The 16587-nt window shown below is 42.3% G+C and overlaps 1 pseudogene; it reads left to right on the top strand.

Annotated features, from left to right (window-relative positions):
• The first annotated feature begins 10403 nt into the window (after positions 1-10403).
• The window catches only part of LOC116565382, a 7121-nt pseudogene continuing 937 nt past the window's right edge, over positions 10404-16587 (top strand).

Below are 16587 nucleotides of genomic sequence, written 5' to 3'. Positions count from 1 at the left end.
TTTCTCCCATTCTATGGACTGTTTCTTCACTTTGTTGATTGTTTCCTTTGCTGTGCAGAAGCTTTTTAACTTGATATGATTCCACTTGTCCATTTTTGCTTTGGTTGCCTCTGTTTGTGGGGTATTACTTAAGAAGTATTTGCCCAGAATGTGGTCCTGGAGAGTTTCCCCAATATTTTCTTGCAGTAGTGCTTCACAGTGTGAGGTCTTAGATTTAATTATTTAGTTCATTTGGATTTGATTTTTGTATATGGTGAGAGGGATAGGGATCTAGATGCATTTTTCTGCATATGGACATCGAGTTTTCCCAACACCATTTAATGAAAAGATTGTCTTTTCCCCAGTGTATGTTCTCCTGCCTTTGTTGAAAATGAGCTCAATATAGGTATGTGAAATTTTTTCTGGATTCTTGGTTCTGTTCATTGGTCTATGTGTCTGTTTTTATGCCAGTACCAAGCTGTTTTGGTTACTATAGCTCTGTAGTATAATTTGAAGTCAGGTAATGTGATTCTTTTAGTTTTTTGTTTTGTTTTGTTTTGTTTTCCTGTATGATACATTTGGATACTCTGAGTGTTTTGTAGTTCCATATAGATTTTATGATTTTTTTTCTATTTCTGTGAAGAATGTCATTGGCATTTTGATAGGCATTGCATTGAATCTATAGATCACTTTGGGTAGTATGGACATCTTAATGATATCAATTTTTCCAATTCATGAACATGAATTTTTTTGGTGTCCTCTTCAATTTCTTTCATCAGTGTTGTATGGTTTTCATTAAAGAGATATTTCACTTGTTTGGTTAATTTGTATGTATTTAATTTTATTTGTGGCTTTTGTAAACTGGACCACCTATTTTTTTTTTTTTGAGACGGAATCTCACTCTATCACCCAGAGTGGAGTGCGATCTCTGCTCATTACAACTTTTGCCTTCAGGGTTCAAGTGATTCTCCTGCTTTAGCCTCCTGAATAGCTAGGATTACAGGCATGCACCACCATGCCCTGCTAATTTTTGTATTTTTAGTAGGGAAGGGGTTTCACCATGTTGGTCAGACTGGCCTCAAACTCCTCACCTCATGATCCGCCCGCCTTAGCCTTCCAAAGTTGGGATTATAGGTATTAGCTACCACACCTGGCCTTATTTCTTTTTCAGTTTGTTGATTGTTAGCATATGGAAATGCTACTGATTTTTGTATATTGATTTTGTATCATGCAACTCTACTGAATGTTTCAGTTCTAATATTTTGGTAGTCTTTTTGAAGGTTTTTAGCCTGAAGGGATGATGAAATTTATCAAATGTTTTTTCAGCATCAATCTAAATGATCATATGGTTTTGTCCTTCATTCTGTTAATATGATGTATCACATTGATTGATTTGCCTATGTTGAACCACCCTTGCATCCCAGGGATAAATCCCACTTGGTCGTGTTTAATTCAGTTTGCTAATATTTTGTTGAGGATTTTTGCTTCAATAATCATCAGGGATATTGGCCTGTAGTTTTTGTGTTCTTTTTGTTGTTGTCATCTGATGTGTCTTTGTCTGGTTTTGGTATCAGGGTAACACTGGCCTTACAGAATGAGTTTGCAAGTACTGCCTCTTCCTCTATTTTCATTTGTTTTAAGACATTTTTTGATTTCTTTTTTTAATTTCTTCATTGACCCATTGGTCATTCAGGAGCATATTGTTTAATTTTCATGTATTTGAATAGTTTCCAAAATTCCTCAATTTCTAGTTTTATTCCATTATGGTCAGAGAAGATGCTTGATATCATTGTAATTTTTTGAATGTTTTAAGACTAGTTTTATGAACTAACATATGGTTTATCCTTGAGAATAATCCATGTATTGAGGAAAAAATGTGTATTCTGCAGCTATTGGATGAAATGTTCTCTAAATACCTATTAGATATTTGGTCTATAGTGCAGATTAAGTCTGATGTTTCCTTGTTGATTTTCCGTCTGGAAGATCTGTCAAATGCTGAAAAGTGGGGTGTTGAAATCTTCACCTATTATTGTATTGGAGCCTGTTTGTTTAGCTCTAATAATATTCACTTTATATATTTGGGTACTCCAGTGTTGAGTACACATACATTTAAAATTGTTATATGCTAAAGAATGGTTACTTTAAAGTACTGGCATTGCAAGTCATTCTTGTTGTTTTCCTTTGTACTTAAGCTCTTCCATTTTCCAAGATTTGTGTCATTTTGCATTAAGCACATGTTACCTTTGCAGTCTGGGGAGGGAAAATCTTGTAATTTTAAAAGAAAAAGGGCATGGACAATAGTATTAAATACTGCAGAGAGGCCAAAGTACAGCAGATGGAAAAAGTCAGCAGTGACGCCAGTGAGACAGTTGTACTGGAATGGACATGCTTGAAGAGAACCGGCTGTGGGGTGAGTGGAATGTAGGTAAGGAAATAAAGGTATCTCACTTCTTACAGAAGTATAACCGAAAAGAGAAGTGGAAAAATCGAAAGGTGAGGAGAGGGGAGTGAAAAACCAGCCCAAATGATTTTAAAGATGAGAGAACCTGAGTAAGTTTGATGCTGATAGGGAAGAAACCAGGAAAGAGAGAGGCAACGATATGAGAGGTGTACAATTGGGGGTGTGAGGTGCCTGTGAGGACAGGAATTGGGTCCAGAGAACAACGTGACTGAGTTGGCCTAGGCAGAAACAAAAGCACTCACCGTGGTGCCTCTTTCTCTGAACCAAGAGCATAGTGAGTGCAGACAGCAACATATCTCAAGGTGATGAAATTTGTGCCTGGTCATCTCACTTTTGTCAATAGGAAGTGGTCATCTGCTGAAGTGAAAGATCTGGGGCCGGTGAGGAGGGGATTGAGGTGAGAAGAAGGGAAAGTTACGGCAGACATCCCAAGCCGGACCTAAAGTGACAGCCTGCTACGGGGTGCTGCTGGGAAACTTCTCTTCCCTTTACCCAACTTCAAAGTAAGAGTTCAGGACTACTGTTTGCAGGTAGTTTAGCATCACTTACTTGATCCAGGTAAGGGACTGGTTTCCAAGCTGTTTCTCCACAACACTTAGGTGGCAGATGGTTCCCGACCGAGGAACAGGGGAGGATGCAAAAAGTCCCATGAGATTAGCTATGGCTGCCCACAGCTGGCAGGATTTCTACACCTGACACCTGAACTTTGGGGCCCCAGTACCAGAGTTACATTTGTCTGTGCTATTTCCTGTGTCAGGTAATGGCCTCTATATATTTCCTTACCATAGGAACTTTAAAAAACTGTGCATTCTCTAGCCATGTCTTTTGGCTTCTCTCCCTCAGTCTCATCTCCTACGGTTGACATAAGCAGGAGCAAAACTCTCCAAAGTGTAAACCAGAGGACATGTCCTGCTGCGTCTGGTGCCGTTTTCTCCCAGCACTGCCTCGCATCCTTTCCAGACACACCAGGATACACTGATAGGGGACTACTATGCCTTAGCAGGCACTGGGATTTTAGTTGTCTTGTGTCAAGGAGTGGCTCTCAACCAGGAGCCATTCCTCACCCCACCCCCACCCTAGGGACATTTAGCAATGGCTGGAAACATTTTTGGATGTCATAAATGGAGGCAAGGGAGAGACATCCAGTGGGCAGAGGACAAGAATGTTTCTAAACATCCTACAATGCACAGAATAGCCCCCACAATGAATTATGCAGTCCCAAATGCCGATAGTTCCAAAAGTGAGAGATCTTGCTTTGGAGTTCTTCAGCTGACAGGGCTCTTTGAAGTTTTGCTATACAACTAGCGCTCGACTTACGACCACGGTCGGGACCGCAGACCGGTCGTAACACGATTTGGTCGTAACTTGAGTAGGCTATATGTACAGTTGAAATGGTGCACGCAGAGAGGGTAGTGCTGCCGGAAGCTGGTCCGCACCGTCGTACGCTCAGCTGGTCAACGTTTGTGCTGCCTGACGCAGAGCAGTCGTGGCTAGCGGTTGTGGTCGTAAAGTCAAATGGTCGTAAGTTGCATAGGTCGTAAGTCGATCAATACCTGTAATTCATTTAAAATTTGAAACGCATGCCAGGGACAAATCAAATGCTTGAGGAATTGTCATTTGTAAATTTCCACCAGATGGTGCCAAATGACAAGTGAAAATCCAATCTACTCTAGCCTCCATTTCAGAATTCGGTTTCTCTCCCTGGAGTAATAATGCCCATTCTTTTCAAATAGGATTGTTGCTCCTTAGGTACTGAGTGTTCCGTACCACCAGTATTTTTATGCAAGTGAGTTAAAGGGAGTAATGACTAAAACTCAGCCTTAAAGATGAAAAGAACAGGACCACCTCCTCAATCAGCTACAGAATTTCCATTCCTTGTAGCAACAAGGGTATGGGAGAATCAGCTAGCTTTTTTTCTTCTTTAGCCAATTTTTAGCTGGGCACTTGGTCATCTGAAAAAGGCAATTCCAAGACTCCTTTACCCTTAAGAGGGCTAAGTAATGAAGTTCAGGCCATTAATGAGATGTGATCAGGAGTGCCGTGGGGTGCTTCTGAGTAGTACTCTTAAAGCAGTGGTTCTCAACTAGGGGTGACTTTGCCCCACCCCCACGAGAGATATTTGGTAATGTCTGACGTTCTTAGCTGTCACAATTGGGAGATGGTACTGGCATCTTGCGGGTAGAGACCAGTGATGCTACTAAAAGTATAATGCACAGGATCACCTCCAAAACAGAATTATCCAACCCCAGATATGAATAGTGCCAAGGTGGAGAAACCCTTAGAGGGAAAGGACATGCCCCTGGCTTTCTCTTTCCCACTGGCTGAAAGGTGCAGTGGTACACCATCTTGGACCATGTGGGCCAAGGCAAGAAACCAGGGAGGGTGGAGCTACGAGACAAGTGGAGCTGCCATACTCTGGACTCCTTACACCACTGCCACAAGATTGAAATACACTTCTCAACAGTTTGAGCCACTCCTCTTCTGCGTCTCTGTGACAGCAGCCAACTAATGCTCTATCTAATGCCATAGTATACCATATATATATAGTTTTGTTATTCATAGAACCAGGAATTGCTTTACCTGAACTACAGCGACACTGGGCCTGCATCCTTCTGCCTTCCCCAAGAATCCCCTGAGCTCTTTCTCCCTATCTCACCCCCTCCATCTTTCTTTCCATCCTCTCTAGATGCTGGCTACTTCCTTGAAGCAGAGATTCCACCAGGCCCCAACTGACTTGTCTGTCCCAATCCACACCTGACTTTTCCCACAAGACATCAACCTCCTACCATCTCCTGCTCTATCCACAGATATCTCATTTCCTCCCACATCCATTTTCTGAAGTGGAAGAAGAATCTTTTCTAAAATAATCCCCCTGCACATACACAGGCCCTTACCCTGCTATACTGTTTGCATATAACTCACCACAACATACACTTCTATTTCTCTGCTTATTGTCCATGTTCTACACAAAAGATTTAATTTTAGGAGGCCAAAAACTGTATTGTTTACTACTGTATATCTGGTAAATAGAATATTACTGTCCAATAGAAATATAATGCATGCCACATATATAATTTTAAATGTTCTTATAGCCACACTTTACTTTATTAAAAGTAAAAAGATAAAAATGAAATTGTAATCTGTAATCTCAATAGTCCTTCTCTAAGATGTTATCACTATAAAGAAGTTCAGATATTTTACGTTCTTTTTCTCATTCTTCTTCAAAATCTAGTGTGTAATTTACCCTTACAGTATATCTCAGTTCAGGTTACTACAATCCAGGTTCTCATGGCCACATGTAGTGGTTACAACAGATAGTGCCAACACAGAATACTTGGCACATAACAGACATACACTCTATATTTGTTAAAGTTAATACTCTATAACATTTTAATTCTTCTATAGTATAGGAATAATAATAGTAATGCCACATCATTAATATCACCCAATTGACCTAGCCATTTCCTCGTTGGGCATTTAGGTCATTTCTAATTTTCACTTTTAAAAATAATTCCATAATAAACATCTATCTGGTCCTGTTTAGTAGAAACATGGTGAAACCCTGTTTCACCAAGAGAACTGCTTATCTTTGGATGCCAAGTTGCTGAAAATTAATAGTACAGCAGATCTGGTGAGTGATTTTGGATATTTGTTGGGCTGGAGTATTGGTTGATAGGAAAATAAATCTGGTTTAGATTGTCACTGGAGGAATTCTTGTTTGAGAGCCAAGATATCTGTTTTTTAGCTTAGTCTGACCACCAGTTTTGTGCATGACCTTGGACTGACAGGCTCCATAGTATCTCTGGGCTTCGGTAAGTGTTTCCACAAAACCATCAAGGGGATGTCGAAAATCCCCTTTGGTTCTTTAGTTTTATGGATCTAATGCTAACTGACTTTTGGATTCTAAAACCACCATGTAGATTCCGCAAACTCAGAAACATTACTCCCCACAGGACTTCATCCTGCAAGCAGTTTCCCATTCCAGTTTCCCATTCCGGATTGGGCTGTCTTGGAGGAAGCCCCACTACCCGTGGCTCTGGGAGGACGGTTCTTCTTTGATGCCCTACTTTTAAGTTTCCCATTCTTTTTGATGCCTGTCATGTCAGTTTCCTCGTCTTTGCTGAATCTGCTAGTGAAGTCATGGCCCGCATTCCACCAACGCCCTCTTCTTGCCAGAGAGAAGCTTGGGGAATTTCTCAAAGTCTCCTTCCTCACCTCTCTTATGAAAAGATTTACTCATTTACCCATTCAGACCTTTTCTTGAATTTTCCTTCCCTCATTTATTACTGACTGGTGGCTTTAAGACAAAAGGTTTCGAAAGCTAAGCTTCTGAAACAAGGTGGCAGTAAATCTAAGATTTTTTTTTTTCTTTCCCTGCCTACAGATTTAGACTCCAAGGTACTATTTCCCAGACACACTCTTCAGGTACCTGTGCATATATACAAGGAGCTGTTTTTGCAGAAAACTGTGATTTAGTTGCCTTCAGAATATGTCAGAAGAAGGCAAATCTATTAAGAGCACAGTGAATTTGAAGGCTCTAGAAGAAAAGAAGAAAGTCTTTGAGTTTCGTTCTGGAATTTAAGCTATTCTTTGTCACTTAGGTGCAAAGGTAGATGACATTATGAATTTCTGAAGCTTGTTAGTGGCATATAAATAGGACTTCTTGTGACTGGCAAATATGTGCATGGACCCAAGCTTGGAAAGGCTGGTGATTGTGAACAGGAAACATGAGACTCCATCTTGTACTAGTGACAGAGACGGTCTTTCCTGATTACGTTCCATTTCCCGATGTCTCAAGCAGCCCTTGCATTGACCTTACTTGGCTCAACTCTGCTGTAGTTGCAGCTGGAGAGTCAATCACTTTTGCCAAATGGTTCAGGGAGGCCAATGGAGGCTTTTTGGCTTCACTTTTCTCACCCTCCTCTCACACACACACCACCTCAACTCTTGGCAGTCCTTTGAGAAAGCCATTCCATTGATGATGGCCACACAGCCTCTGCTTCTTGGGATTGTGTCATCTAATACAATATGAAGCCTTTCAAAGAAGGAAAAAGTAAAGTTAATCACACTCTATTTCTAAAATGAAGTATTAAGTATCCATTCTTCCTTGGTGATGAAATTATAGTCTCTATACTAAAATGAGTTTACTTGAAATGTAGGGTCATCAACCTCTTTCTTTTCCGCCCCTCAATTTCCATACTCATTCTTAGAAACAGCAGGTCACCCAAAACAACAAAAATCATTTCTAACCAAAAGTAAGCTATATGTTCTACTTCAAATTTATATGATTTTCCTGCCACTTAAAAAGTTATCTACCTCTCTGTAACTCAGATAGCTGTAAAATATAAATGATTACATAGAATATGTCCTGTCTCCTGGGAGAATAAATGCTATATTGTATATAGGGAAGAATGGTGTCTGTTCAAACGTGGCTTTACGTGAAATACGTTTTGATAGAAAAACTACATTTTCCGGCCGGGCGCTGTGGCTCACGCCTGTAATCCTAGCACTTTGGGAGGCCGAGGTGGGTGGATCACCTGAGGTCAGGAGTTCCGGAAAAACTACATTTTCCTATTTCAAAGGATACTGACATGGCTTGGATGTTTGTCATTTCCAAATTTCAGTTGAAATGTCATCCCATTGTTGGAGGGGATGGCAGTGTCAGAGGTGTTTTGGTCATGGGGGCAGATCCCCATGAATAATTTGGGGCCCTCATCTTGGTGATTAGTAATTTCTCACTCAGTTCACACAAGATTTGGTGGTTTAAAAGGGCCTGAAATGTTCACCCTCCCCCACCCCACCCAACGTCTTTTGTTATCTCTTCTCATGCCAGCTCTTGCTTTGCTTTCCACCATGAGTAAAGCTTCCTGAAGCCTCCCCAGAAGCCGAGCAGGTGCTTGTATAGCCGACAGAATCATGAGCCAATTAAGCTTTCCCTTTTTTTATCAACCACCCAGCCTCAGGTATTCCTTTATAATGACACAAAAATGGACTAACACAGATACCATGTGTACTCCTATCTAAATGCTCACAGCATAACTAGTATTTTATACTACTCCTTACATTTTCTGCATATCTTTTCTCAGAGACTGTATTTTTTAAAGGTGTGCTCCTTATTTTACTGCACAGAAAGCCAAGAAATCTTATCCTATCTCTAAGTATTGGCAAGTTGTGTGACTTTAGGCAACCACTATTACAGCCTGGATTTCTGGGCTTCAATTTGCTCATCCATAAAGGTGTCTCTCTCTGTCTCTTCCTTCTCTCATCCAGTTTGTCCCAGACACAAACTTCTGAAAGCAGCAAGAGAACTATCCCCGATATTTTACAAATGATATGTATCTGTCTCCCTCACTGGCTTATAAGCAGTTCAAAAGCAACCACTGGCTGGATGCAGTGGCTTATGCTTTTAATCCCAGCCCCAAGACAGGAAAATCACCTAAGTCCAGAAGTTCTAAACAAGACTGGGCAACACAGCATAAACCCATCTTTACAAAAATTTTTTTAAAAAAATTAGCTCGATGCGGTGGTGCACGCTTGTAATCAGAGCTATTCGGGATGCTGAGGTGAGAGGAGACCTTGAGCCTGGGAGGCAGAGGTTCAGTGAGCAGAAGTTACACCACTATAGCCTGGGCAAAAGGGCAAGACCATATCTCAAAAAAAAAAAATGAGGAAGCACTATGGTTCAAACATCTTCAGTCATCCTTATGCAAACACAGTATTCAGTACAAAGAAGAAGTTTGATTAATACTTGATGAACGAAATTCTTGAACTCTATCACTCAAGCAAATGCCCTTCCCATCAAATGTTCTGAAGGCTTACGGTTCAAAAGAGTGAGGGGTTCCATCCTTCCACAGCCAGGTCTTGCAGAGGAGCCCCATCCAATAAGAGTAGAAAAATCTCAGAGTGACTCTGAGACGTGGCAAACTGCTATGTAAAGTACACAAGAAAACCTTTCGATTTGGTGGCATAATTACATACAGGTACAGACATGCATGGGGCAGCCAGCACTTTTCTCAGAGCACACACAAGTCCTGCTTCACATAGATGCTCGAATGCTTAAGAGGAAAAGCATCTGTCCTGAGGCCAATCAGAAATTTCTCCAGGTTTAATAACTTGTTATGTCTCAGTAAATATGGAACACATATCAATATTCTGAAAGCAGAAATCACATCTACCAAGATTTATTCCTGACCCGTTGCTTTTAAGGCACAGAATTAAACACTAATATTGATATAAAAATATGAGAGAAAGGTTAACAAAGAGATGCAGAATGACTCTGGGACATGGAAGAACTCGGAGGAAAAAGTGCAGGAATGAGGTAGTAACCTTCATAAATACCTGGGAAAGGAAGAGAAAATGTAAAAGGGATTTGGAAGGATGACACATGCCTCAGACTCGGAAGGGGAGAAGAGAAATTTTTTTGTTTGTTTGTTTGAGACGGAGTTTCACTCATGTTACCCAGGCTGGAGTGCAATGGCGCGATCTCGGCTCACCGCAACCTCCGCCTCCTGGGTTCAGGCAATTCTCCTGCCTCAGCCTCCTGAGTAGCTGGGATTACAGGCACGTGCCACCATGCCCAGCTAATTTTTTGTATTTTTTTTTTTTAGTAGGCACGGGGTTTCACCATGTTGACCAGGATGGTCTCGATCTCTTGACCTCGTGATCCACCCGCCTCGGCCTCCCAAAGTGCTGGGATTACAGGCTTGAGCCACCATGCCCAGCCGAGAAATTTTTAAATTTTCATTTATAGATATGTGTGTGCATACACATATATAGTCCTATACATGATAATTCTTTTCTCAATATTTATATTTAACAAATGCTTACATTTTAAAAATTATTTACTTCTATCTAGTCTCACTCTAACTCCTAATACATGCATACACACACACACACACACACACACACACACACACACATATGTTCTGTATGCAAGATAGCATGGGGATAGAGTGACCAGGACATGTTTACCTCCAGTTTTGTCATAGAGCACACAACAGTGTTTCAGTCACATGCTGCAGCTTTTCTGCAAGCTCCATACTCTGGGCCTGAAGAGATTTTAGCTGTTGAGAGGTATTTCTTAAGGTTTCTTTCTGTTGCAAGGTGGTGTCCTGCTGAATATTGACAAGAAGGTGGTACTGAAAAACTAATCCAAATAACCAAGTTAGACTGGACAGCTTATTTCTATTTTCTGCATATGAGGAAGACAAACAATATCTTTTATAGTATCTTAGACATCTTATATTGCCTATATTCAAGTTTAGATTCCAGAGCATATATGATAAATTAATTATATCACCTTGGGAAAATTAACTTCTTTAAGTCTGTCTAAAAATGTGGAGTCACAGGGAGAAAATGACGGGAGACAGGAGAAAGGTACAGCTCCCACCTGGATGACAGAACAGTGTTTGAAGTCTCAAACTGTGAACTTTTGCTCCAAAAACACCTCAGAAATATACCAAGCAACCTGCAAGAATTCATAGATCCATTGAAATAATTTGAAACTGCAAATTCTGTGAGATAGCAAAAAAAGTTTGTAGGGGAAAATCTGCCTCTGAACACACATCCCCACTGGGGATCCTGAAAGGGAGTCATGCAAAATATAAAAGCAGAAGAAGTAGTAGGAAGAGCCCGGTAGTTACTCCCATTCTCCAGCTTGAGCCCAGCAAAGCCATGGGTGACTTTATCTCACAGGGGTCCTTGGAGAAGGCAGCCAGCAGAATTAGGGAGGATGTCTCAGGATGAAAGAAGCTTCCAACTGAACTTTGTAATAATGCTGACTGGGGACGAATTTTCTTGACGGCAATCCAGGCAGCAAACAGGAAATGCTGCAGATATAAGCACAGGAGCTGTGGCTTAAAGTGTGGGAAGGCATGGAGGGGTGTGGCCTAAATGCATGATTGCCTTCTCAGAGGCCTGTAGCCAGGGGCAATGACTGAGCCACAGGGGCTGCCTGATATAAACTTGGCCCTGTTGGTGGGGCACAGCAGGAGCAAGACCGGTCTCCTCAGCTGCCTGGAAGCTGGTTAAGGACTGTCACTGCCAGCCTCCTTCCACTTCCCTGGTCAGCTGTATGACACAGCAGAGGCAGCCATAATCCCCTCTGAAACATAACTCCATTGGCCTGAGAACCAACCCCATCCCTGACAGCACCTATGGCAAGCCCCACCCAAGAAGAGTCTGAGTTCACATATGTGTAACCCTGCCCCCACCCGATGTTATTTCTCTTCCTGCCCTGGTATCCAAACACACAAAAAACATAAATTTTGGGAGCTGTATGGCCTTGTTCATAGCCTGAGAAATTTGAATACTTATCCTGGCCAACTTAGAGCAAGCTTTTGTACCCCTTCTACTCCAACAGCTGTTGCTGTCTTGAAAGTGCCACCTCCTGGCTGAAGCAAACAAGCTCAAGCGATTACGGCAACTCATGGCCGTAAAACCCTGCTCAAAGTAAGAAGACAACAGCTAATTCCACTGACTAAAACATCCTGGCTAAGCAGAAGTCCTGAGTCTGTCCATGTAACAATTTCATTGCTAGCATAACCAGCATTCAAGAAAGTCAGCACACTACACATATCTACAGTCAAGGTCCTCACAGAATCTACTCCCACTCCCCTGCCACCTGTATCAGAGCAGATGCTGGTTTCCATGGCTGAGAGACCTGAAGATGGATCACTTCACAGGACTCTTTGCAGACATCCCCCAGCAGCACCTTGGAGCCTGGCAGCCCTGCTAGGTGGCTACGCCCAGAAGAGCAATAACAATCACTGCAGTCCAGCTCTCAAGAAGCCCAATCCATAGGGGAAAAAGGAGAGGCCGGGTGCGGTGGCTCACGCCTGTAATCCCAGCACTTTGGGAGGCCGAGGCGGGTGGATCACGAGGTCAAGAGATCGAGACCATCCTGGTCAACATGGTGAAACCCCGTCTCTACTAAAAATACAAAAAATTAGCTGGGCATGGTGGTGCGTACCTGTAATCCCAGCTACTCAGGAGGCTGAGGCAGGAGAATTGCCTGAACCCAGGAGGTGGAGGTTGCGGTGAGCCGAGATCGCGCCATTGCACTCCAGCCTGGGTAACACGGGCGAAACTCCGTCTCAAAAAAAAAAAAAAAAATAGGAGAACACCACAGCAAGAGATTGCCACATGGGATGAAAAAATCTGAACAGCAGTCCTTGAGTTTCAGATCTTCCAAATGAAATAATTTACCCCAATGAGAAAGAATCATGAAAATAATTCTGGTAATATGACTGAACAGGATTTTATGACACACCCAGAAATTATACTAGATCCCCAACAATGGATCCAAAACAAGAAATCTCTGAATTACCAGATAAAGAATTCAGAAGGTTGATTATTAATTTACTCAAAGAAGTACCACAGAAAGACGAAAACTACCTAAATTCTTCAAAAAATACAAAATATAAATGAATAATTATTCAGAGAAATAAATAAAAAGAAAAAACAAGTACACCTTGTGAAAATGAAACGCACACTGAGAGAAATACAACATGCATTCAAAAGTTTCAACAGTTGATTAGAACAGATAAAAGAACTTCAAAGCTCAAAGACAAAGGTTTTGAATTATCCCAATTTGACAAAGATGAAGAAAAAAGAATCAAAAAAATGAACAAGGGTTTTCAGTAAGTTGGAGTTATGTTAAATGGGCAAACCTAAGAATAGTTTTTGTTCTTGAGAATTAAGAGCAATCTAAAAGTTTAGAAAACTTATTTGAGAGAATAAACCAGACAAATGTCGCTGGCCTTGCTAGAGATCTGGACATCCAAATACAGGAAGTTCAAAGAACACCTGGGAAATTCATTGAAAAAAGATCATGACCTAGGCACACAGTCATCAGGTTATATAAAATTAAGATGAAGGCAAGAATCTTAAAAGCTGCCAAAAGCATCAGGAAATCTCTCATGGAAAACCTATCGGATTAACAGCTGACTCCACAACAGAAATCCTACTGGTCAGAAGGATTGGGGTTTTACCATAAGCCTCCTCAAACAAAATAATTGTCAGCCAAGAATTTTGTATCCAGCAAAACAAAGTTGCATAAATGAAGGAAAGATAGTCTTTTTAAACAAATAAATGCTGAGAGAATTTGTCACCACCAAGACAGAACTACAACATATGAAAAAATAAAAGTTGTAAATCTTTTTTTTTTTCTTTGACTGGAGTGCAATAAGGAGTTCTAAATCTTGAAACAATATCTCAAAATACACACACACAAAAACTATCTCCTAAAAATATAAATCTCACAGGGCCTATTAAAACTTTTTTTATAAAATAGAAGTTATTCAGGCAACAACTGGCATGATGAATAGAACAGTACCTCACATATCCACACTAACAGTGAATATAAATTCCCTAAATGCTTTCCTTAAAATATACAAAATGGCAGAATTGTTAGAAATCCAACAACTAAGTTTCTGGGGTCTTCAAGGGACTCAGCTAACACATAAAGACTAACATAAACTTAAGGTAAAGAAGTGGAAAAGATATTCCATGCAAATAGAAAGCAAAACTAAGCAAAGGTAGCTATTCCTATGGCAAACAAAACAGACTTCAAAGCAAAAACAGTAAAAAACTAAAAAGATGGACATTATTTAATGATAAAATAAATTCTCCAACAGGAAAATATTACCATCCCAAATATACATGCACCCAACACTGGAGCTCCCAAATTCATAAAACTATGACTACTAGATCTAAGAAATGAGATAGACATCAACACAATAATAGTGGGGGACTTCATTACTAACAGCTCAAGACATGTTATCAAGACAGAAAGTCAACAAAGAAACAATGGACTTAAACTACAGCCCAGAATAAATTGAGTTGGCAAATGTTTATGGAACATTTCACCCAACAACTGCAAAATATATATTCTTGTCATCAGCACAAGTAACATTTTCCAAGATAAACCATATGACAGGACACAAAACAAGTCTCAATAAATTTAAGAACATCGAAATTATATCAAGTAACCTTGTAGAACATGGTGAAATAAAATTGGAAATTAGCAACACAAGGCACCCTGAAAACTACACAAATATGTGGAAATGAAATAATCTCCGTAATGAACTTTGGGTAAACAACTAAATGAAGATAGAAATTTAAAAAGTCTTTGAACTAAACCATAATAGTGACACAAGTTATGAACACCTCTGGCATACAACAAAAGCAGTGCTAAGAGAGAAGTTCATAGCATGAAACGCCTACATCAAAATGTCTGAAAGAGCACAAATAGACAATTTAAAGTAATACGTCAAGAAACTAGAGAAACAAGAATAAACCAAACTCAAACCCAGTAGAAGAAATGAAATTACAAAGATCAGAGTAGAACTGAATGAAATTAAAACAAAAATACAAAAGATAAATGAAACAAAAAGCTGGTTCTATAAAAAGATAAACAAAACTGATAGACCATTAGCAAGATAAGTCAGGAAAATAAGAGAAAAGTTCCAAAGAAGCTTAATTAGAAATAAAATGGAGATATTACAACTGATACTAGAGAAATACAATTATTCAAGGCTATTATATACACCTTTTCATGCACAAAACAGAAAATCTAGAAAAGATGGATAAATTCCTAAAAATATACAATATCCTAGATTAAACCAAGAATAAATAGAAACTCTGAACAGAACAATAACAAGTACTGAAATTGAAACAGTAATAAAAACATTGCCAAAAACAAAAAAGTACAGGACAGATGGATTCACAGCTGAATTCTATCAGACATTTAAAGATTTGTTACCAACCTTACCAAAACTATTCCAAAGGATAGAGAAAGGATAGAAAGAGAGAGAAAGAGAGAATCTCCTAAAAGTCGTACTATGAAGCCAGTATCACTCTAATACCAAAACAGTAAAAGGACAAAGGACAACAACAACAACAAACTATATACAAATATCCCGATGAACATTAATGCAAAAATCGACAAAATACTAGATAAATGAATTCAACAGCATATTGAAAAGGTAACACCCCACAATCAAGTGGATTTCACATCAGGGACTCAGGGATGGTTTAATATGTATAAGTCAAGCCTCTACAAATCAGCCCTTTTATCCCAAAGAAAGCCCTCTTTCCAGATCATCTAAGGGTCACTGTGCCAGCACCCGGGTGTAGAGAGAGAGATTCCAGAGGGAGAAGGACGGAGGGGGGCCCCCTCGGCGGCGACTCGGGGACACGAGCCGGCGGCTGGAAGGACGCGGAGGGCGGTGCAGCGCGCGAGTCCCAGCCGAGGGCCGTCCCCGCCTCCGCCCGGCCGCCGGAGCGAGTCGCCTATTTAGGGTGCGGCGGCGGGTGGGAGCGGTGCGTCCATGGCGGCCCTGGGGACGAGGTGCTGGATGGTTACGTGTTCCCCGCGTGCGGCCCCTGCTCGCACCCGTACCCCAACCCGGCGGCCACCAAGGGCAGGGGCGAGGCGGGCGGCAGCTGGTAGCACAGCGGCTGGGCTGCCTTCCAGCCTCCTCGTCCTCCTCCCCCTTCTCGGCGGGCGCGGCCTCGCCGTCCTTCCCCGTCGGCTGCAGGCAGCTGACGGGCGCCGAGTACTTCGACAGCTAGCAGCGGGCGCAGCTCACGGCCCTACGGGCGCAGGTGGGGCCTGGCCTCGGGCGATGCGTCCGCGCCCGCAGGGTCGGCAGCTGGGACTCCGCAGTGCAGGGGTGCAGGTGAGCCCGCGCGTCCACGCCGCGGTGCAGTGCTCGCTGGGGAGGCTCAGGCTGCAGCGCCAGGCCCGCGGCCCCCAGACCCCCGCCGCCCCGGCGCGGAGGGCACAACCGGCGGCCGCTCTCCCTCCCAGCCACCGCCCTCCGGGTCCGGAGCAGGGCAGCCCCTGAGCGGCGCCCCGCGGCCCCTGCGCTTTCCGCGCACCGTCGCCGTGACTCGCCCGTGGCCTCGCGCCGCGTCACCCCTTCCTGAGGGGGCCCAGGCCCAGGGCCACGGCGGGGGAGCAGAGGTCCGGGGCGTCGGACGGAGAGCAGGGTCGCCGCCCGTGTGACTTCGAGGCCCAGAGAAGGCAGAAGCGTCGGCGAGCAAGGTGCCCCGACGGCCGCAGTCCGAGGACGACGGCGAGGCCCAGGCCGCGGTCCCGGCGAGCTGGGAACTGCCGGCCGACGGCCCCGGCGAGCTGGGAA

Source organism: Sapajus apella, unplaced genomic scaffold, assembly GCF_009761245.1.
Source record: "Sapajus apella isolate SASKATOON/1434 unplaced genomic scaffold, GSC_monkey_1.0 scaffold40, whole genome shotgun sequence".
In the NCBI taxonomy this organism is placed as follows: domain Eukaryota; kingdom Metazoa; phylum Chordata; class Mammalia; order Primates; family Cebidae; genus Sapajus; species Sapajus apella.
This window is presented reverse-complemented; position numbering and strand designations above follow the sequence as displayed.